The following is a 22,940-nucleotide window of genomic DNA, read 5'->3' as shown; positions in this document are numbered from 1 at the left end:
TCAGAGCCTTGACATAAAAGTTACCTGAGTTACCTGCAACAGAAAAGTTCTTTGCTTTTGCTAAAGTGAGAAAAGAATAATAAAGGGATGAAATGTGGTAATTTCTCATGAAAGCTCCAGCTACACAGTTCCCGCAGCCAAATGGAATTTTTTTCACCCATCTATTACGTTTCTAAAATTACACATTTTAGACAAATCTGCATCTTGAGCTTGAGCAGTAGCCTAATAGCACTAGCAAACGAGTCATGTAAAGCCGAGAAAACGAGTTGTATTCAATCCTGGGAACGGAGCACAGGAGTGAGTTGTGCAATGTTTACAGTGAATAAACTCTGCCCGTTACTCAAAGGCTGCAGCCCGTGTCCTGCCCCGAGAGCATCTCGGGCTGCCTCGAGCTCATTAAAAATAAAAGGCATTTCCAGCACGGAAAGGAAGCGCGGTACGAGGGGTAATTTGGGCAAGAGGACGAGCAGCAGAGCCGCTCCTTTGTGCGGCCACGCTGGATGCGGCTCGCACATTTCCGAGCTCCGCAGCAAAACGCCCCGGCGAGCCCTCGGCTGGGGGAAAAAGGGGGAGAGGGGAGAGGAAGTGGGAGAGGGATGGGCAGAGCCAGGGGAGGGGGAGAGGGACGGGGAGAGGGAAAGGGAGCGGAATTGGGAGCGGAATTCCCTCCCCAGCGCCGCCCCGCAGCCCCCCTGCCATCCCCGCTGCCATCCCCGCTGTCCCCATTGCCCATCGCCCACCCCGGGGCCCCTCCGCCCTGCCGAGACCCCCGCCCGTGCGCGCCTAGGGGCAAACAGCTTTCCCTTGTTTAAAAAAAAAAAACAAAAAAAACCCTTCCATTCGATAATTACATTTTCAAATCAAACCGACCGTCTCCCACTCGTCCCGGCGCTGGCGGCGTGCGGAGGCTGCGGGGCGAGGGCGGCCCGGGGACCCCCGACCCTCGGAGGGGGGGGGAGGGGAAGGACCCTCGGCGCAGGGAGGGACCCCCGACCCTCGGCGGAGCCCTCGGCGGCCCGGCCGGGCTGGGCGGGGCCGGGGCGGGGCCGGGGCGGGGCCGGGGGCGGAGGGGCCCGGCCGGGGGGACCCCGAGAGCAAAGCCGGGGGCTCCGCCACAGCTGGAGCCTTGGGATCCTCTCAGCCATCCCCCCGTTCCACAAGGCTGCTCTGTCCCCCCATGCCGGACCCTTGGGACCCTCTCCGGTATCCCCCCCGTTCCAAAATGCTGCTCTGTCCCCCCGTGCCGGACTCTTGGGATCCTCTCAGCCATCCCCCCGTTCCACAAGGCTGCTCTGTCCCCCCGTGCCGGACACTCTCCGATATCCCCCATTCCAAAAGCTGCTCTATCCCCCCATACCGGATCCTCTCAGCCATCCCCCCGTTCCACATAGCTGCTGTGTTCCTCCATGCCGGATCCTTGGGACCCTCTCAGCCATCCCCCCGTTGCAAATGCTGTTCTGTCCCCCAGTGCCGGACCCTCTCAGCCATCCCCCTGTTCCACAACGCTACTGTGTCCCTCCATGCCAGATCCTTGGGATCCTCTCAGCCATCCCCCCCCATTCCACAAAACTGCCCCCCAGAATCACAGGAGAATCCCCTCGCTGCACCCCGTTCACCAGGGTAGCCCGAAGGGGAAACTGAGGCACGGGGCTGGGAGAACCCTTGCCTTGTGATTCACGGCCGTACAAAGCCCCGTACCACTAATCTGTGATGAGATAAGCTGTCACCTCTAAAAACACAAAAAATAAAGGAAGTAAAACCATCAACAAAAGCCACAACCTCCTTCATTTATTTTTCATGGAGCTGCACAGCTGCGCTGAGCTCTTGCAGCCATCTGTAAAGGGAGAAGGTAATTCCTAGCCTAAGGACTTTAGAGTTTAAATAAGATATAAACGCAGCGTGAGAGGACAGCGAAGGGGGTGTGCAACAAAGGCTTTCTTCAGAGGGAGATTAGGATATCACCATTGCAACGTATACGCCTTTGCATTGACTCTATATGGGATTTCAGAGCAGCTCTGTTATCTCCAGGCAGGAACAAAACACTCTGTACTTGCTCTTTTCCAAATCACACCAAAAAAGTTGGAACCGACCAGAAAAAAAAAAAAACCCTAAAAAAATCACAACAACAAAATTCCTTCTTCCCTCTGCTCCCCTCTCAATTTTGCCTGTTTGTTGTTTTTTTTTTTTTTTTTTCTTTTTCCACACAGAGAGATATTTTTCTGGGTATTTTTTTTTTTAATAAAAAAAAAAGCTCTGGGTTGAAAATCCTGGGTCATTTGGGAATTCTCAGAGCCAGCGGCCGTAGCGGGGCTGAGCACAGAGAGGTTCTTGGCAGGCCCCAGCGTGGAGAGGGCTGTGCTGGGAGAAAAGGGGGGGAGCTCAGGGGGGGCAAAAGAGGCCACATACATTTTTAGAAGAAAAAAAAAAAATAAAAAAACCAGGAGGGAAAAAAGAAAAAGAAAAAAAAAAAGCGTCAGCGAGGCCTGCCTGGCGCACACACGCCAGCTCTGGGGGCTGGGAGCGGGGGAGCAGAGGCTGGGTGGATGGAAGTGAGGATCCAGATTGAAAACAGATGGGATTTTTCTTGCCAACCTGACATCCGAGACCGCGGGAGGCGGGGTGAAACTTCCCTTCAGAGAGGCTGGCAGCCAAGAGATATGGTTGGGGGGGCCCCCCAAAATAAAAAAAATAAAAAAAAAAAAAATCCCCAGTTTGGTTTGAAATCCCTCCTCGTTCCTGCTCGGCGCTGGGGCTCTGGGGTCAGCAGAGAGGAGCCTCACGGAGCTGGGTTGTTTTTTCATACTTTGAGGGGCTCGGTTTTACCATGAAGTGCCTGATTCATCTGCTCCTGCCTGCTGGAGCCCAGCCCAGCCTGGCAGTTAATACTTGCCCTGGGAGACATTTTAGGGGCATTTTGCGCTGCTGCGGATCCCTCTGCGTGTGCTCAAAAGGGAAACCCGTGTCTGTGCACAGAAATAACCCCACAGGGCACAACCTCCACCCAGGGGTGAGCTGGGATGTAGGAAACATGCTGGAATGGGGCTGTAAAATCCACATTTCTGTGTGAAAAGGCACCATAAAATGTTGGAGGACTCTTGGCACAGCCATGGGCACCTGAGCTGGTGGCCACCAGCAGCCTGAGATGTGCAGGTTGAAGAAATTCAGGATTAAGGACACGAAGATGCTGAGAAAGGAAAGGAGCTGGGGAAATTCTGGAGAATCCCTGAGGGAGCAGGGAAGGGGCTCAGCCTGGAGAAAAGGGGGTTCAGGGGGGACCTTGTGGCTCTGCACAACTCCTGACAGGAGGGGACAGCAAAAGAGTGACATCTTCAGTGTCATGCTTTTTATAAGCTACAAGAACGTAAAATTTGGTGGGTTGATGATTTATGATCATGGTTTGTGTTTCTGTTTGGTTTTTTGGGGGGTGGTAGTTCTGGGGTTAATTCTGTGTTTGTTTGGGGGTGGTTATGGGGTGATGATGACAGTTGGTTGTTGTTTTTGATACTAGGAAATATAGAGGCAGGTTAATTGAAGTGTATTGATGACGTGATTTGGATAAGGTAGGGATATATGGTTTAATTATTTGATTAAAAAAAAAAGCCAAGACATAAAAAAAAGAATGCGTAAAATGGAGTTTAAATATTAGTTCCTAGTAAAGGGTAAAATAATTCATATGTCCAGCAACCATTACATTATCTGTATCTCCCCCACCCTGGGGATGCAGTGGGCACACGAATCTGTGTGATGAGGGGAATTTTTAACCCATTTTGGGATAAAAATCACTGCAAAAGGCACAAAGTCCTGCCCAGCTGCCCCTCCACCAGAGCATGGGTGTCCCACAGGCCTGGCAGGGACCTGGGCTCCCCGTCCCCCCAAGATTTCACAGCTTCTTTCCAAACCAGAAACAAAAAGTTAATGGTGTGGGCTTGACCACATATTTTCCAGGGGCTCTGGGAGACCAGCTCTCCCCAAGCCGGCTAACACACACTCTTTTCATTCAGAGCTTTAAATACCCAATTGTGTCTGTTTTCAGCACACTCATTTTTAGCATTTTAATGATATGGTCCCCGGCTTTCACCCTCCTTGGACTGGCCCCAGCGTGGGGGTTTTTTTCTTCTTTTTTTTTTTTCCCTTTTTCCCCCCCCTTCTTTTTACCATCTTGCAGGGCGAGAGGGGAAAGGGAAGAGGGTGAGCACGAGGTCACACATTTCTCCTAACCCCAATGTTTTTGCAGCAGGCAGGGGGTCCTGCTGGGGACAAAGAGGAGCAGCCCCCTCGGGCTGTGTTGGCTGCAAGGGCTCCATCCAGGGACAGACAGACAGACACAGACAGACAGCGGGCAGCAGTGCCCACCCCAAACCTCCCTCACCACAGCCAGCCCTGCAGAGTGTGGGGTTTGCCATTGCAGAGTGTGGGATTTGCCACTGTAATCCCCTTCCCTCCTTCCCCTGCAGGCAGGGCCTTCCCTCCTGGCAGGATTTGGCTTGGCTGTCCTCAGGGATGGGCAGGAGACCCAACTGGAAACAGCACCTGGGTTGGGTCTGCATGCCCACCAGTGCACTGACACAGTGCCCATGGTGACACAGAGTGACACAGGGTGACACAGAGTGACCCACAGTGCCCACAGTGCCCCACAATGATCCATAGTGACCCACAGTGCCCTAGAGTGACCCAGAGTGTCCACAGTGACCAACAGTGCCCCCTGTGACCCACATTGCCCATGGTGCCCCAGCAGAGCCAGGCAGGAAGAGGAGACTCAGCTGCACCTGAGAGACCCTGAACTCCCCCTGCCACCTTCCCCAGGCACTGTCCCCTTCCCCAAGCACATCCTCTCTCTCCTGTCGCAGACATCTTTTATGAAAAATCCTCTCCTTAGGATTTTTTCCTCCTGAGAAGCTTCAAGAACAAAATGTAAACAATGGTTATCTGCTGCTGTGGAATGCAACAGGTCAATCTTTGATTGGCCCATGTTGGATGTTTCTAATTAATGGCCAATCACAGCTGGCTCGGACTCTCTGTCTGAGCCACAACCCTTTGTTATGATTCCTTCTTTTTCTATTCTTAGCCAGCCTTCTGATGAAATCCTTTCTTCTATTCTTTTAGTATAGTTTTAATATAATATATATCATAAAATAATAAATCAAGCCTTCTTGATTTATAGAGTCAGATTCTCATCTCTTCCCTCATCCTGGGACCCCTGTGAAACCCCTCACACTCTCCTGCCATCCCCAGCACCCCATGCCAACCTCCAGGGATGTCCCATCCCCTCTGCCCCACACCCCACATCCCCACCAAGCTCCTTCCCAGGCCTCTCCAGCTTCAGCCGCTCAGAGGAATTTTTTTTCATATTTTTTTTTCCCCCGCCAAGTAATATCGAAATGATATTTATTAAATTTGCTAAGTCCCTCAATCTGCTCCATAATACAGTGGATCTGCGAGGTGGTTTCACTGATCCTGCCTCAGTGAGACCAGATTAGCAGAGATGATCCCGGCTTTGCAGCTCCCTCAGCCCACAGGGTCAGAGGTGCTGCAGGGAGGCAGAGCCTGCTGGCAGAGCGAGCCCGGGGCTGGAGAATGTCCCCAGGTAATTCCAGGTGCATGGTGTCACAGACATCTTTTTATGGAAAAGCCTTTCCTTAGGATTTTTCCTCCTGAGAAGCTCAGGGGCCTCAGGAACAAAATGTAAACAATGATTATCTGCTGTTAATGCAACAGGTGCATCTGTGATTGGTCTCATGTGGTTGTTTCTAATTAATGGCCAATCACAGCCAGCTGGCTCGGGCAGAGAGTCCAAACCACAAACCTTCATTATCATTCTTTCTTATTCCATTCTTAGCCAGCCTTCTGATGAAACCTTTCCTTCTACTCTTTTAGTATAGTTTTAATGTAATATATATCATAAAATAACACATCAAGCCTTCTGAAACATGGAGTCAGATCTACATCTCTTCCCTCATCCTCAGACCCCTGTGAACACGGTCACAGAATGGATGGATGGATGGATGGATGGATGGATGGATGGATAGATGGATGGATGGATGGATGGGAAGCCTCTGTCCCAGCCCCTCCTGCTCTTATCTCCCTGCCCAGGCACACTGATTGCACCTCCCCAGCACGGCGCCCATTAAATCTCAGATCAGCTCCAGAAAGGTTCATCAGATCCATTATCTCTGCATTCAGCTAAATTATGAAAATCATTAAGATAAGGAGGCATGCAGCCTATTAGTTTCCTGGAGAGGATGCTTTACAATTCTTTTCCTTCTGCTTCCACATTTAATTACCTTAAGTTTCACAGTATTTAATTCCATTTATTAAACCTTTAATAGGTAAAAAAACAAAACAACAATGAAAGCCACTGCTTGTCGCCCAGGGCTGGGATGGAGGCACTCCTCCATCCACGCATGGACACTCAGCTGAGCTGGAGCTGTGCTCATGGGGGATGCAGCCACTAATTAAAAAATTAAGGATGTGCCCTGGAGTCTGTGCAAAGGGAAAATGAGCAGCACCAGCCTGTGGGCTCCCCCAAGCCAGGCCGGTACCTGAGCTCAGAATAACCCAGAGGGATGACACAAAAAGCAGTGGGAGTGTGGAACTCGATTTATTCTGTGCTCTGCCCCCAGCCCCAGCAGGGATGGGGCTCCTGCAGGTACCCAGGGCATCCACACCTGGATTTTGGGTTATCCCCCTGCACAGATGCTGTTCCAGGACACACAGCAAGGCTGTGGGAGCAGCCAAGCCCCGCATGCTCCAAGCAAAGTCAAGCTGCAGCATCAGCTGCTCATTCTGCCTTGCAGAGATGCCAATTAGCAGAGCTGGTTCCTCTCAGAGCAGCATCCACAGGCTGTACCATCACTCTGGGCTGGCTCTGCCTCTGTGCCATCCTCACAGGACAAACAGACCCAGGGGCACAGCCAGGGAAGGGCTGGGAGCAGGGACACCAAATGTGCCATGAGGGGAAGGTGCCCAAGTCCATCCCACCTGGAGCAAAGGCTGCAAATCCCCTCCCTGCCAGCACACAGACCCATGCACAGCATCTCCAAACACCTTCCTACAGGAGATTCCAGCATCTGGACAATTTATGGGCAAATGAAACTTCCTGCAAGGAGCTGGGGACAGCCATGGAGCCATTCCTGAGGGCCCAAGGCCAGGCCGGATGGGGCTTGGAGCAACCTGGGCCAGTGGAAGGGGTTGAGGGTTGCAAAAACATCATCTTTAAGGTCCCTTTGAACAAACCCAAACCATTCTGTGATTCCATAATTCAGACACTTCTCCCCAGCACAATTTACAAATGCTGCTGCCTTCAAGGCCTGTCCCGTCATGCATCCAAACAGGGCCCCACAGCTCCAAGCACTGCAGTTCCTTCCCCTCCACATCTTCTGCTGGATTAAACCTCAAACTTGGCCTGCACTTTGCATTTGGTTTCTAAATCACGAACCACTCTGGAAAAGTAGCACCAGGAAGAAAAAAAAAAAAAACAACCAACTTGCTGAAGTGTTCCCCAGCAGCATATCCACAGACTTTAATATAAAAAAGCTGCTGCTAATTTAAAAAACAAATGTTTAAGCAATCAAGCATGTTTATTTAATTTGTCCTTTCTGTGCCAGAGCAGGGCTGGGCTGCTGGCAGTGGCTGCCACATGAGGTTATCAGGAGCTGGTGCTGAGGGCCCTGCCTGGTAGGATGGGGGCAGATGGGGGCTCCAACACAACCCAGAGGCTCTGTTGGAATAATCCAGCCTCACACCTTGAGATGAGGACATCCACAGCCTAAGGATGAGGCTGAGGATCTGATCCATCACTGGCATCCAGCAGGAACGAGGTTCCAGGCACAGAATCAATCACAGAATGAGGTTGGAAGAGTCCAACCATGCCCTGACCATAGCACCCAGTGCCATGTCCAGTCTTTTTTAAACACATCCAGAGATGGTGATTCCACCATCTCCCTGGGAAGAGCATCCCAGTGCTTTATTTATTTTTTCCTAATATCCAACCTATCCCTTCTCTGACATAGCTGGAGGCTGTGTCCTCTGATTCTGTCAGTGCTGCCTGGTGGAAGTTGTAGAGAGCAATAAGGTCACCTCTGAGCCTCCTCTTCTCCAGGCTAAACAACCTCAGCTCCTTCAAATGTTCCTCACAGGGTTTGTGTTCCAAGCATTCTGCTTTGGCACGGGCGCAGCAAATAATAAGAATTATTTTTCCTTTCTCTGAGGTTCAGAGCCCTGCCCTGCCCCAACACGCCCTGCTGTGGGCTTGCAGGGAAACCTGAGAGAAACTTCCAGAACCTACCAGGGCTGCAGGAGAGCTGGGGAGGGACCTGTGAGGACAAGGGGGATGGATTCCCACTGGCAGAGGGCAGGGATGGATGGGATGCTGGGCAGGGATGGGATGGGATGGGATGGGATGGGATGGGATGTTGGGCAGGGATGGTATGGAGCCAACCCATCTGTGGCTCCATGGCTGACCTTGCCCCGTCTCTTCCAAAAGGGCCTCCAGAGACACACTGCTGAAAATACAGCAAATATCCCACTGCTGAAAATGCAGCAAATATCCCACTGCTGAAAATACAGCAAATATCCCACTGCAGGAACCATCCCTCCCTCTCCCTCCTGTCGCAGACACATTTCCACTCCTCTTCCCACCATCCCAAAGGCTGCAGAGGGGCCCTGCCAGCTGACAGACGAATCTCCAGGTTAACAAATCCAATTTGTCAGAGACAAAAAGCCAAAGCATTTCATTTCTGCTGGCTTTTTTTATTTATATATTTTTTTTCCATAGAATTGCTCAGACATTCAAGAGTGGAAATGTCACCGTGTCACTTGGTGGCAGCTGAGGGCACAGAGCTGGAAAGGTCGGGAGAAGCTCTCCAAGAGTCCCTCCTGCTCAGTCTGAAGGGAACAGGGCAGACAGGGCCACTGTGATTGCAGGGACAGGGCCACCAGCCCACACACAGCCCAGGGCAGAGCACAGGGGGTGTGTGATGGTGCTCACAGGGGTTTTAGGATGAGGGAAGAGATGAGGATCTGACTCCATGTTTCAGAAGGCTTGATTTATTATTTTATGATATATATTACATTAAAACTATACTAAAAGAGTAGAAGGAAAGGTTTCATCAGAAGGCTGGCTAAGAATAGAAAAAGAAAGAGTGATAACAAAGGTTTGTGGCTTGAACAGAGAGTCTGAGCCAGCTGACTGTGACTGGCCATTAATTAGAAACAACCACATGAGACCAATCCCAGATGGACCTGTTGCATTCCACAGCAGCAGATAACCATTGGTTACAGTTTGTTCCTGAGACAGAAGCTTTTGTTATTCATTCTTCTTCCTTTTTCCATTCTTAGCCAGCCTTCTGATGAAACCTTTTCTTCTATTCTTTCAGTATAGTTTTAATGTAATATATATCATAAAATAATAAATCAAGCCTTCTTGATTTATGGAGTCAGATCCTCATCTCTTCCCTCATCCTCAGACCCCTGTGAAACCCGTCACAGTGTCAGATCCCAGCCCTGACAGAGGCACCTCTGCCTTCATCCCCACCCTGAGGTTCTCCTATGAGCAGAGATGCCCATACAGATGGAAGGGGATGGACAGACAGGAGTCCAAGTGATGCCAGCCTGGCAGAGGGCACTGAGCAGCACCACCCTCCTTGTGACTTCAAAAAGCCCAAGCCCAAAAATTATTTACATAGGCAAGATTTCATGATGTGGGGCTTTTTCACTCCTAAAGGAGTACTCACAAAAAAAAAAAAAAAAAAAAAAAAAAAAGGGGTTTAAAATAAAGCGACTTCCAAAGAAAATCCAAGTTGAAAGCCTTGCTTTGATTTTATTTTAAGATTAAAGCTCTCTGCAGAGTGTTCCAGGGCCCTGATGTGAGGAGCACAAGCTCCTCTGATACTTCCTAGAAAAACCTGCAATTGAGCTGCCCCTAAATGCTCCTCATGAGAAGGTTCAGAGGGCCTGGAGGAGAACAAGGCTCTGAGGGGACACTGCCCAGGGCACTGCCTCTGTCTGCCTGCAGAATGGGACACGGATGAGGGACACAGCCTGCTCAGAGACACTGGGAAACGCCAAGGGTAAGTCAAGAACAAAGCACTGGGATGGGAGATCGGGTTGCACACAACACAGCTAATTACAGCCTGCCTCTGTGGGCTGCAAGGGAGAAATCCAAACCCATGCTCTCCATGGGCTGACCTGGCTGGGGACAGTGGGGCCACCACACCCCTCTGTCCCCCTGCAAAGAGCCTGCCAGGAAAGGCAGGAGCTTCTCCCCAAGCTTCCCTTCCCTGTGGGATGATTAAAGAGAAAATGAGTCATGAGGTGGGCATGATAAAAAATCAGGGGCTGGGGTTTCATTGAGGGATTAAGGATGGGGGAAACCCCTCTTTAAACTCCTCTTTCTTTAGCTTAAAAGCCTAATGCTGGTTCATAGCTTTTTAATGATTGGGATGATGTTAGAGAGGATCAGTGTGAAAAATGCATGTATTTTATGATTGGCTTTTTGCAAATATTCAAATGAATATTATATGTGTTGTGTTAGAAAGTGATGCTGTATTAATTCTCTTAAGCAGTGGGTTAAATATAGTTTTAGGTTATAAAAAATGTATAAAAAATGTATAAAATGTATAACCTAATGTATAACCTATAATGTATAAAAGTGTATGACCTAAAAATTTTAGGTTATATAAAATAGAAACGATGCTATGTAGGATATTTTTTTTGAAGAAAGGACTTGCAGCAAGATAGCAGCCACAGGACACCTGAATCTTTCAGAGAAAAAGGAATTTATTTTATCAGAAGAAATGAACTTCTTCCCACCTCAAAGGCGCTGTTGGGATTCAGAGGAAGAAGCTGATGAATGACCAAACAGAATCCTGTATTTTAATGGAATTTATGCATCATGTATGAAGTATATGACTATGCAACAGGCTGTTGTTTTTAAGGGTTAATCCTTTGTTAACTGTGTCCTTTTTCAGGCTTGTGCTGCCCAGAAAAAGGTACCCGGATGTCCATAACTCTTTGCATTTATTGTCTCATATTGTCCTAATTCAAATTGTCCAAATTATTATTACTCTAATTGTATTACTATTTTTATAACCATTTTATTACCATTAAACTTTTAAAACTTTAAAAACAAGACATTGGCGTGCCAAAATCCAGCTCCAGAAGCCCAAGGCACCCACGTGAGCCCCAACCTGAGCTCCCACACCCTTGGCGTGCTCCGGGATGAGAAGCTGTGAGAGCCATCAAGGATTTCATTCACCTTTCTCTGTTACTCCTCAGAAACACTTCAGTTCCTCCCACCTTCCTTCTTTTCCTCCTTTCAAAGCGACCTGACAGTTATTTTTAGTTATTTTCAGAGCAGCACATCCCAGCGCTGCCGGATGGGTGCCACCCACGCTGGGAGGGGAGCAGAGGGAAGCTCCTGCTCTCCCTCCACACCTCTGGGGCAGCTGCTTTCCACAGGGAGCACTGCAAAAAGCATGGAAGATGGAATCCCAGTGCCTGGGAGCAGGTTTGTGTTTTCCTAAAATCCAGCAGCCTCACCTGAACCCTCTCACAGAACCATCAGCACTGCAGTCCAGGAGCCAGAAATGCCCCTGGTGCTCCCTCCTCACAGCCAGCCTGCTGAAATGGTGCTGAGACACGAAGGTGATGGCTGCAGCATCATCCTCATCCCTCCTGGATGAACCTGGACACATCTGAGGGTGTCTGGGGCTCTGCCCTGCACCCAGCCCTGCTCAGAGCTCTGCTGTTGGTGCAGCCTCAGCCCTTGGGAGTGCTGAGCTGTGCTGTGGGCTCCTGGAAAAAATCAATCTTCCCATCAGCACGGTGCAACGAGTCCTTCCAGGAAGGGGTAAGCAGGATCTTGCTTGGCTGCTCTCCTTCATCCCAAAGCAGAGCCAGGGTGGAGCAGCTCTCAATTCCAGATGGATGGTGCTGGGGGACTCCAAATCCAGGGGTTTTCCTCTTCTAGACAAGCTTTGCAAGAAGACAGCAAAAAGGCTGCAAGTCTCAGGACCTGGATGCCAGAAAGGAGCAGAGGTGGCAGGAAATCCCAAACCAGCAGAAAATGCAGCTTTTCTGTTCTGGGTCAAACGCAGAGGAGGAAGTGGAGGCACAAGAAGAGGAAAGCCCTTTCAAGAGGTCAGGTCTGTACGAGGCTCCTGGGGATCCACAACACTTCCAATTCTGAAGGACAGCAGGCTGGAGATGGGCAGGAGCTCCATTCTGAAGGACAGCAGGCTGGAGATGGGCAGGAGCTGCCTCCCCAGAGCATGATCAGCCAAGTGGAAGCAGAGCAGTCCCAGTGGCACGTGGGACCAGCAGCTGTCACCTCCCAGTGCTGCTCTGGCAAAAAAACCCATCCCAGGCACAGCAGATGTCACCTCAGATGTCACCTCAGCCCTGCTCTGGGGTGGGTGGCCGAGCTGGGACACGCTGACCCACCTGGCTGTGCTGCACAGGGAGCTGACCCCATGTCACTACAGGACACAAAACACACACACTGCTTCTCTCAAGGTGAAGGAAAAAGGGAAGTTTATTTTCTGATTCTAACATTTATAGTTTTGCCAAAAGTGGCGGTGCCACCTCTCCAATGACACTGGACAAACCAACAGCCCATCAACGTTCTCCTTCTCCATAAAGGAATGCAAAACAATGAGTTATTTACAGAAAGTGTGTGAGAAAGTTCACTACAAGAATGTCAGCATCAGAAGGCTCAGAAAATCTTAAAAAAACCAGAGTGACAACCCTGAGCTCCCACAGCCAGAGCTCAGAGAAACAGCAGCCTTTGGGGCAAACCAGTGAGGAGAGCAAGGAGAGGAGCAGCAATGGATGCTCCTATTGTGGGGACACAGAGGCTGTGCTGGAGCTCCAAACCAGCCTGTCCCACTGGGATCACACTGAGCTGCTGAGGTGGAACCATTCCTGAGGCTGGGTTTGGTCCTGTCAGCTCCTGTGGACCAGCAGGGAAAAGGTAAAACCTAACCCTAACCCATCCCCTCCTGCTGGAATCCAGCTGGAAGAGGGGCAGGGATTTACCACAGGGTGAAAAAGGCTGCCCAGAATGGGGGGATTCATTCCTGGCACTGGGTTTGGTCCTGTCAGCTCCTGTAGGGACCAGCAGGGAAAAGGTAAAACCATGTGCCTTGCCACACAGCCCAGGGAGAGCTGCATCCCCTCCTGCTGGAATCCAGCTGGGAGAAGGGCAGGGATTTACCACAGGGTGAAAAAGGCTGCCCAGCATGGGGGGATTCATTGGGGTGATGCCCTGAACCCTCAGCCAGAGCCAGGACAGAGGCTGTGCTCAGAAATCCCTGTTAGGTATGATCAGAAATCCCTTTTAGGTATTTAGGGACACCAGGTTACATCCAGCTGCCACCATTTTAGAGCCCTGAACCCAGCATTGCCACATGTAAATCCACCTGGGGAAAAAACCAGATTGGCTTCTTGCTTTATTTATCAGCCAGGGCTGGGAGAGCAGGGACACATCCCTGAGCCACCTTCCCTGGCTCCAGAAATGTGTTCATTATTGCCAGGCTGTGCCTGGCAGGGTGAGGATGGCTCTCAGATTACAGATGTTTATCAGTGAACTATAATAAAGGTGGGGACAGTGACACCAAGATGAATATTATATTTCAGGGGAATTTAAATGAAATGATCCATCATGGCCAGCAGATCAGCACCACCTCCTGCCAAGCCCTGCACTGAGCAGAGCAGCCCCACAGTCACCTTGGCTTCTCCACAGGAAAAGCAGCAGTGACAGGTAAAGAGAAACACCCTGGATTTCAAGGGTAAACAGCAGCATGGAACTGGGCTGGGTGGCAAGGGAGCCACAGCATGGCACTGGGACACCCCCAGAATGTGGGGACAGCCTCTGGTCCCACATTGAGCACCCCAGGATCAGAGAGCCCTGGAAATGGGCCATGGTTTGGGCAGGATGTGCAGGGGAAGGGTTATGGAGTTCCTTTTCCCTTCAGTGAATTATGGCCCCTGGAAGCAGGAGGTTGGTCCCTCCAGGGAGGAAGCAATCAGAAACCACTCTCCCTCCATTGGCTCGCCCACAATTTGCTACCTGTTGCATTTTACAATCAAGAAGGAAAGAGGGCAGGAATAAAGCACAGAGTGGGTGCAGGGCAGGGACACCAGGAGTGCTCTGAGCCGCTGCAATCCAGCCACGCAGGCATTACACATTCATCTGAATTTTAAATACAGAGCATGATGACTGGCATCCTCACAACTGCCGCCACAGCCTCACACTCCAGCTTTTATGGTAATTCACAGGGAGTTACCCACAAGGCACCGCAGAGATTTTCTTGGCAGCCATCCTAAACTAATTTTTATAGGTTAGTGTACGGTTATACATAAACGTTTAAGAAAAATAAAATGGCGACTTGGAGGGAAGGACATGGCTGGGAGGTGCTGGGCTGTGGCACCTGATGGTCCAAAATGCCACAGGCCTGAGTGTCACAGATTTGATGAAAAATCCTTTCCTTTAGGATTTTTCCTCCTGAGAAGCTCAGGGGCCTCAGGAACAAAATGTAAACAATGATTATCTGCTGTTAATGCAACAGGTACATCTGTGATTGGTCTCATGTGGTTGTTTCTAATTAATGGCCAATCACAGTCAGCTGGCTCGGGCAGAGAGTCCAAACCACAAACCTTCATTATCATTCTTTCCTATTCTATTCTTAGCTAGCCTTCTGATGAAATCCTTTCTTCTATTCTTTTAGTATGGTTTTAATGTAATATATATCATAAAATAATAAATCAAGCCTTCTGAAACATGGAGTCAGATCCTCATCTATTCCCTCATCCTAAGACTACTGTAAAGACACAGTCACACCTGAGGTGCACTGCTGCCACCACGGCAGGGCCAGGGGACAGAACCACTGGCTACCACAGGGCCCAGCCCTGCCTCAGTGCTCCTGGGTGTCCTGAGCCCCCCCTGAACCCTTTGCAGGATGCTCAGGTCAAGCAGGTGCCAGCTGGCCAGGTGACAGCACCTGCCTGCTCACAGGGACCTGTCTGTGATTCTCAGCACCAGCCTGGAGGGGATGGGAACAACCCCAAGGAACAACAAGTTGGTGTTCCTGATGGTGTTTGTAATGGTAGAAATCCCAGCAGCCTGAGGAACACCCTTCACACAAGTGTGGGATGGTTTGGGATAGAAGAAGCCTCAAAGAGCGTCTCCTTCCACCCCAGCAGGACACACTGCCTGTCACCTTTGCTTCCCGCATTTCCTGGCTGTGCTGGACAAGGGGAAAGTGCTGCTCATTTTCCAGCCCGAGCAGGGAAGGAGCTGGAGCTGCTGCCAGGGAAACAAAGGAGAGAGGCAGCAGGAGGGAAACCTCGAGCAGTGCGAGCCCGGAGCAGCACCCATCTGTGATTCACAGGCACCAGAGCAAACACTGGGTGATGTCAGAGCTGACGATCAGCTCAGAAAGAGCCAAAACCCCTGAGCTGCTGCAGGTTGTGCTGCACACACACACACGCGCCTGTGGCAGCAGAGGGTCTGTCCATCCCTGCTGGATCACAACGGCAAAATGGAGGGAAGCACCATCAGGAAAAAGCTCTCAGACTTAAATCAGCCGTGGAATTACTCACGAGGCTGATTTGGATACAGGGACACCACGAAGAAAAGAATGAAACAACAGAGCAGAGGGAAAGGTGGGGAGATTCAGCTCCAGCACCACAAAGAGACAAAGCCCTGGATTCCCGAGCAGGCAGCTGCTTTCCCTGGATGGGATCAGTGCAGTTTGAGAAGCCACACACACAGCACAGCCTCCTTCCCATGCTCACCATGTGCCACCCCAGCTGGCTGCTCCCATGCAAGGAGGAGGAAAGCACTTTGTCCCCAGCTTTGTGCCACCTCCAGGAGCACGAGGTTACCCTGAGAGATCCCACAGCTCCTCGGGTGTCACTGCCCACAGAGAGAAGGGAAAGCAGGGGGAAAATCCCCATCATCATCATCATCCCTGCAGGCCATGCCCAAGAACCCCAAGGGAAAGCAGGGGGAAAATCCCCATCATCATCATCATCATCATCATCATCATCCCTGCAGGCCATGCCCAAGAACCCCAGACTGATGCAGAGATGGCAGCAGGAGAGGCAGGAGCCTGGGTATGGATTCACCTGTGAACCCTTCACTCCTCAAACCCCAACAGGCTTCAAATTCCTCCTGGACAGAGAGATCCTTCTTACAAACCCCTGCAGGACCTGCCACACGTTCCAAATTGTGGCTGCAGCCAAACCAGCCTTGTCCCTGGGCTTTATGGGGACATCCCAGCTGCTCAGAGGTCACTGCAGCCCCCGGGGTGGTGCAAACCAGCACTGGCAGAGCAGTCCCCTATGAAATGGGGCTGAAAACAGGGGATTCAGCTGCTGCCATGCAAAACCAACCCTGACACGGCAGCAGGAGTGGAGAACTCCAGGAGCTGGGCACAAACAGCCACAGGCTTCCAAACCTGAGCCATCCCACAGCCCCGATTTAATCTGATTTATGCAAATGTTAAACCAATTTAGGTGTACACATTGTACGGGTTGCCTGGCCCAGTTTAATTTGATAGGTTTTTAAACCTGTTTAGACAAACTAGTATCTGCTGTCTAATCTAGAGCAGCTCTTGTTTTTTTGTGCAAATGTTGCCAGGGAACTGGAGCACGGAGGTTCTGATGGATCCTGGCTGTGCAGCACCACTCACAGTGTGCTAGCACGGAGTGATAGCAGTGCATGGAAAGCAGGAATGATAAAAATCCCATTTCCCTCAGGGCTGGCTCCCAAATCCCTCCTGCAGCACCAGGAGCTGTGCAAAGGCCAACAGCACAGGCAGCCTTTGCAGCAGGAACGCCAAGCTGGATGAATTACCAAGGCAAGACAACGATACCCAAGCTAGAAAAGAAAATAAAAAGTCTGAAAGAATTATGTTGGATCAGGCTCAGAACTCTAGAGGGTTTATGGGTTGAAAGACGGGGGGAAATAAAAGACAATTTCCAGTTTTCTAGGCTGATGTCAAGGAAAAAAAAAATTGGTCAAGTTATAAAGAAAATAATCAGAAAGAGAGGACAAGAGTAAAAAGAAAGGTCTGACAAACAGAGCCTGCAGATTGCTCCAGCTTATTGTGTAATAAACTTTGCAGAAAGGAAGCTGGACCGAGCGTTACTACTTCAGGGCTCAGAGGTTCAAAATCGACCACAATTTTTAAAAAGCAATACTGACATAGCCAGAAGCTGCCCAGCCTGGCTGGCCCTTTCCATTTGCAAATATTAAAAAAATAATAAAATATATGTCCTGGGGGTTGTGCCCAGAGACCCCAAAGCTCCCAGGTCCTGACCCCATTCCCTCCATCCTCTGCAGGAACCAAAGAGCTTCAGGGATGGACTGAGCTGGGCCAGGGGAAGGGATTATTTGGAATACAAGCCAGGCACATTCTTCATGCAGTTGAAGCAATGATATTTAACAGAAGTCATTTACAGATTTTCCCTTTTTGTTGAGGAGAGAGTTATGAATAATATGCACGTTCTTATCAACTCACATAAGAAGAATTTAAAGCTCAAAGTTCAGCAAGTGAGGATTAAACCACTTAGCAGCATCCTTTTAATGCAACTGAGTAACCTCTCTCCTTACCATAGGCTGGCACTGCCCACACTGACTCGGGTTAGATCTGCCTTCCCTTTATCTCAGGGCTGCTACACTGGCAATTTTATCTCTGCAACGCAAAAGAAAAACTGTTTGAGCAAAAGGAAAACTGTTTCAGGAGAAGGAAAACTGTTTGAGGAAAAGGAAAACTGTTTCAGGAAAAGAAAAACTGTTTGAGGAAAAGAAAAAACTGTCTCAGCAGGGCACAGAGCGAGTTCAAACGCAGCCCGTGCCACGGGCCACACTCCATCCGTCACACAGCTCCCCTCCCACGCTCCACGTGGGGAGAGCATCCGCGGCTCACGGTTTACTACCTGGAGTAACTCTGCTCTGGGAGAGCAGCGCTGGACGGGCTGCCAGCCTGGGGAGCTGCCCCGAGGGGATCCCCGAGCTCAGAGCAGCCTCAGGTTGGGGTGTCCTGGCTCAAAATCAGCTCTGGGGTGCCTTAGGATGGCTCAGAGTCAGCTGTGGGATGCTTTAGGACGGCTCGAGCCTTTTCCCGGTTTCAAAATCAGCTCTGGGGTGCCTTAGGATGGCTCAGAGTCAGCTGTGGGATGCTTTAGGATGGCTCGAGCCTTTTCCCGGTTTCAAAATCAGCTCTGGGGTGCCTTAGGATGGGCTTGAGCCGTTTCCCGGCTCCGAGTCAGCTCTGGAGTGCTTTAGGATGTCCAGAGTCAACTCTGGGGTGCCTTAGAATGGCCTGAGCCCTTTCCCAGCTCAGAGTCAGCTAGGCTAAATTACCAAGGATAGATTTTTTTGAGCCTTTTCCCAGCTCAGAGTCAGCTCTGGGGTGCTTTAGGATGTCCAGAGTCAGCTCTGGGGTGCCTTAGGATGGCTCCAGCCCTTTCCTGGCTCAGAGTCAGCTCTGGTGTGCTTTAGGATAGCTCGAGCCGTTCCCCAGCTCAAAATCAGCCAGGATAAATTACCAAGGATAGATTTTTGTGAGCCTTTTCTCAGCTCAGAGTCAGCTCTGAGGTGCCTTAGGATGCTTGAGCCCTTTCCCGTCTCAAAATCAGCTCTGAGGTGCTTTAGAATGGCCTGAGCCCTTTCCCAGCTCAGGGTCAGCCAGGCTAAATTACCAAGGATAGATTTTTTGAACCTTTCCTGGCTCAAAATCAGCTCTCAGGTGCCTTAGGATGGCTCAAGCCCTTTCCCAGCTCAAAATCAGCTCTGGGGTGCCTTGGAATGCCCGAGCCCTTTGCCAGCTCAGAATCAGCCCTGGGGTGCCTTAGGATGGCTCAAGCCCTTTCCCAGCTCAGAGTAAGCCAGGATAAATTACCAAGGATAGATTTTTTGAACCTTTCCTGGCTCAAAATCAGCTCTGGGGTGCCTTAGGATGGCCTGAGCCCTTTCCCAGCTCAGAGTCAGCTCTGGGGTGCCTTAGGATGCTCGAGCCCTTTGGAGCTGTTCCAGGGCTCTGAGGAGCCACCAACACCACCCCTCCCCAGCCTCAGTTTCCCTGGAGGGTGGCCACGTCATCTCCCTGGCCATCCCACCTGGCTGGAGCCCAGCTGCCTCAGTCCCAGCTCTATCCCCAAGGCAGCAGCAGGATTTGGGGTCTGACAGCAATCCAGGCTCCCGGAGAGAGAGCACAGCCAGGTTTGTCCTCTGCTGCTCGGGGAAGATGCCACACTCCTCAGCACCCAGGAAAAGGCAGAGCAAAGCTGCTCCCCTCGGGATGAGACAAAAGGGACGCCCCAGGAAGAGGCTTTGCTTATCAAACCTGCATTTATCAACCCAGTGAGCATCAGGGGGGGGCAGAGACACCTCTTGGGGGGCACAAAGAGCCCAATCCTGTCCTGCCAGCGAAGCCAATGCCAAAGAGAGCCACCAAAGGACCCGAGGAGCTGCTGCCCATCCCTTCCATCACCCCACACCTGACTGTACAAACAGCTCTGCTGCAGGGCACCCCTCTCCCCACACAGCCATTGGTGGCACAGCTTCAGCTGGAAGCTCCTCGCGCATTACTCAAAGTATTTATGACTTTTTCCCATCTGAAATATGGGCCTTTACCACGCACAGGAAGGAGGAGGAGAGTGCCAGCAAACCTGTTAATTTATAAGTCAATCTGGCAGGGAACAATTAACAGCATTCCCGCTGTTGGGTGTGCAGAAGGGGGGGTATATTCCCCCTGGGGAAGGCAGGAGGGGTCTCTCCATCAGCACACGCCCTGCCCTGCTGAACCCAGCAGCCTTTGTGCCCAGCACCCTGGTCCAGCTCCTTTTCCCACACTGGGAGCTCTCACAGGGACAAGCAGCCCAATCGCCCACAGCCAGATGACACAAACAGCTCCCCTGGCCAGGCTACACAACCCCCAAAACACCATTTATTTATTTATGGGGGAAAATCATAGAAATCCCGAGTATTTTGTCGTGGCCAAGCCAAGCTGTGAGAGCAGCAGGAGTGCCACAGGAGCGTCCCCTGCACACCCAGGAGGGGATGGGCGGCACTGCCCTCACCCCACAGAAGGGCTGAAACCCCCCAGAAAAAACCAAATCTGCTTTTTTCCTTCCACCTTTGTGGGAGCAAAGCCTCCCGGGTCTCAGAGAGGGTGAACACCCCAAAAACAGAGATGTCCCTGCCCCAGGGAGTCGGGACCCACCCTGCAGGTGCCAGGGCTGTCACCTCCACACCCGCACCGCTCCCCTCATCCCACACTGCACCCTCTGCCTGCCCAGCAGAGACTGGAACGGGATCCTTCTGGGGAAGCACAAACATTATTCATCATTGCTCTTATTGAAGGGCTGGGGGGGGTTTCACCCTCATTGTGATAAATTTTGGCTCTTGCCGGCTGCGGGATGATGCCTGGGCTGGAGATTTCAGCTGAAATCCCCGAGGGCAGATGGAAAACACCACCTGCTGTCACCCCAGGGGTGTCCCTCGGTGACTCCACGGCTGTCCCCAGCGCCGGAGCCGATTCCCCTTTCAGAAGGGGGAGGTTTGGTGTAGGGGAAGAAACCTCCCCAACACGGGGATTTGGCCGGTTTTGGGGTGATCCATGAGCCGTCCCTGCTACTGCCGATGACAACGGGGCAAAGCCCACCTGCTGCGGGGCTCGGGGTGGCGGCAGGACAAGGCATTGCCGTGTCTGGGCTGGGAGCAGGCGGCACCCCGGGGGACACAGCCGTGTCACCAGGATACGGCACCGCACAGAGCAACAACGCTCCGAGGGCTCCTCCGACACCGCACCCCGGCGATGCCGCTCCGGTTTCGCCACCGGAGCATCCCAGCGTGCCCGGAGCTGGGAGCGGCACCGACTCCAGCACCGGAGCATCCCAACGTGCCGGGAGCGGCACCGGTTTCACCACCGGAGCATCTCAGCGTGCCCGGAGCTGGGAGCGGCACCGGTTTCACCACCGGAGCATCCCAACGAGCCCGGAGCTGGGGAAGCCCCGGACGGTTCTGCCGAGCATCACCGGGCACGGGCGGTCCCACGGTGCTCTCCGCGGGAGCGCAGCCCTGAGCACGGCGGTGATGCCGGAGCCCGCACGGAGCCGCACCCCGAACCTCGCACCCCGAACCCGCGGGGACCGCGCTCGGGAGGCGCCGGAGGGACGGGGCGGGGGCGCGGCGGCAGCGAGAAAAGAGCACGGCGGGGAACTGGGGGGTCCTAAAGCGGGGGGAGGCAGCGGCAGCGGGGCGGGGGATGGAGCCGGGCGCGGACACATCGCGGTGCGGCGGGGGACGGAGCGGGGCGTGGGGCGGGCTCAGCCCCAGGACCCCCCGGCCGGGCTCCAGCGCACCCCGGAGCCCCCGCCCGGTCCCCGGCGCTCCCCCTCCCCGCACCCCCGCTATAGCGCGGCCCCTTCCGCCCATCCCCCTCCCATACATCCCCCCCATAACACGCCCCCCATTCTCCGGTGCCACCCACCCGCGACCCCCCGTCGGCACCGGCCGCGCCCCCGCACCGAGCCCCCCGCCCGCCTGCCCACCCACCCCTCCCGAGCGCTCCCCGTTACAACCCCACCACCCCCGCTATAGCGCGCCCCCTCCCCAGCCCCGCGGCGGAGCGGAGCGCTCCCGCACCGTGCCCCGCTATAGCGCGCCGCCGGTACCTGCCGGCGCGGCCGCCCGCTGCCATGCTGCCGGCGGAGGGGCTGCGCGGGGCCCTGCTCCGCCTCGCCGCCGCCCGTTCCGCCGCCGCCCGTTCCGCTCCGCCCGGGGCTGGCGAGCCGGGGCCGCGCCGGGCGCGGGGACACTGCGGCGAGCCGCGCTCCCGCCCGCCGCCCGCTCGCTCCGGTGATGTCATTCCCCGGGCCGCCGCGTGACGTCACCGCGGGGCGGGACACCCCGGACACGCCCCCGCAGCGCCGGGAGGGGCCCGCGGGGGCCGTGACGTCACCGCGGGAGGTTAGGGCGTGGCCGCGCCTTAAAGGCGCCACGCACGTGGCAGCGGAGGCGCGAGGAGCGCGCGGGTTTTGGCAGGTCCTGCCCCGACCGCCTTTGGTGCAGGCGCTGTGAGCCCCGGCTTTAACACACCCCCAGGCTGAGAAAATCCTTCATGTGGCCCCCATTCCCATATTTAACATTTAATCGATTTATATTTACTGATAATAATATATATATTTTATATATTATATATAATATTTATTTATTTTTAATAATATATATAATAAACAATATACAATATATGACTTATAATAGACAATATCATATATATAATATAATATATAATATATATTATATAATATATAATATATCATATATCATATATCATATATCATATATCATGTATAATATTTAATGTATAATATATAATATATAGTGTATAATATGCAATATATAATATATATTTATAAATATGTTAAATATTTTTAATATTAAATATGCTTAATAAGTAATTCTTCATATTTCCCATGTTTAACATATTCGCAGCAATAATTGGAGGAATGATTTTGCCCTCATTTTCCCATAGAACCCCATAGGGACCCATAGGAGCCCCAGGGAACTCCAGGAGCCCCGAGGAACACCCAGGAGCAGCTCCAAGGTGCCCCACGCTGCTGTGGGGTCCAGCCCCACTGTCTCACCTCAGGGAGGGTCCCATCCCCTCCCCCAGACCCTTTTCCCATTTTTCCTGCAGAGCAGGGACCAATCCCTGATTCTCTCATTCTCTCCCTCTCGCCCAGCCCAGCCCCTTTGCACAGGCCCTGCATCACCAGGGCCCCCCGTCCTATCTGCTGCATCTGTGTTCTTAATGGATGTATCATATTTTACAGTAATTTCCTCATTTGTCATGCAATCAAATCCTTTGATCAGACACGGGAGAAATGTAAATATCAATTATTAACCAGCCCATTCTGGTCTTGCTTGA

General features: G+C 52.1%; 1 protein-coding gene across 7 annotated transcripts in view; it reads right to left on the bottom strand.

The window, feature by feature from the left end:
- The window catches only part of PTPRS (protein tyrosine phosphatase receptor type S), a 148,367-nt gene extending 126,611 nt beyond the window's left edge, over window positions 1-21,756 (bottom strand). For 2 of the 7 annotated variants that reach the window (XM_054291107.1, XM_054291108.1), the window contains exon 1: window positions 852-926. The gene's annotated coding sequence lies outside the window, so the exon portion shown is untranslated. Of the gene's footprint in view, window positions 1-851; window positions 927-21,684 lie in introns of those variants that run through there. The other 5 variants (XM_054291109.1, XM_054291110.1, XM_054291111.1 and 2 more) reach the window with 4 other exon arrangements.
- Between the last annotated feature and the right edge of the window lie 1,184 nt (window positions 21,757-22,940).

This window comes from Melozone crissalis, unplaced genomic scaffold (genome assembly GCF_028551555.1).
Source record: "Melozone crissalis strain CALT ecotype California unplaced genomic scaffold, PUWL_Pcris_2 ptg000088l_1, whole genome shotgun sequence".
Classification (NCBI taxonomy): domain Eukaryota; kingdom Metazoa; phylum Chordata; class Aves; order Passeriformes; family Passerellidae; genus Melozone; species Melozone crissalis.
Note: the sequence above shows the minus strand (reverse complement) of the source record. Positions and strands in the feature narration are given on the sequence as shown.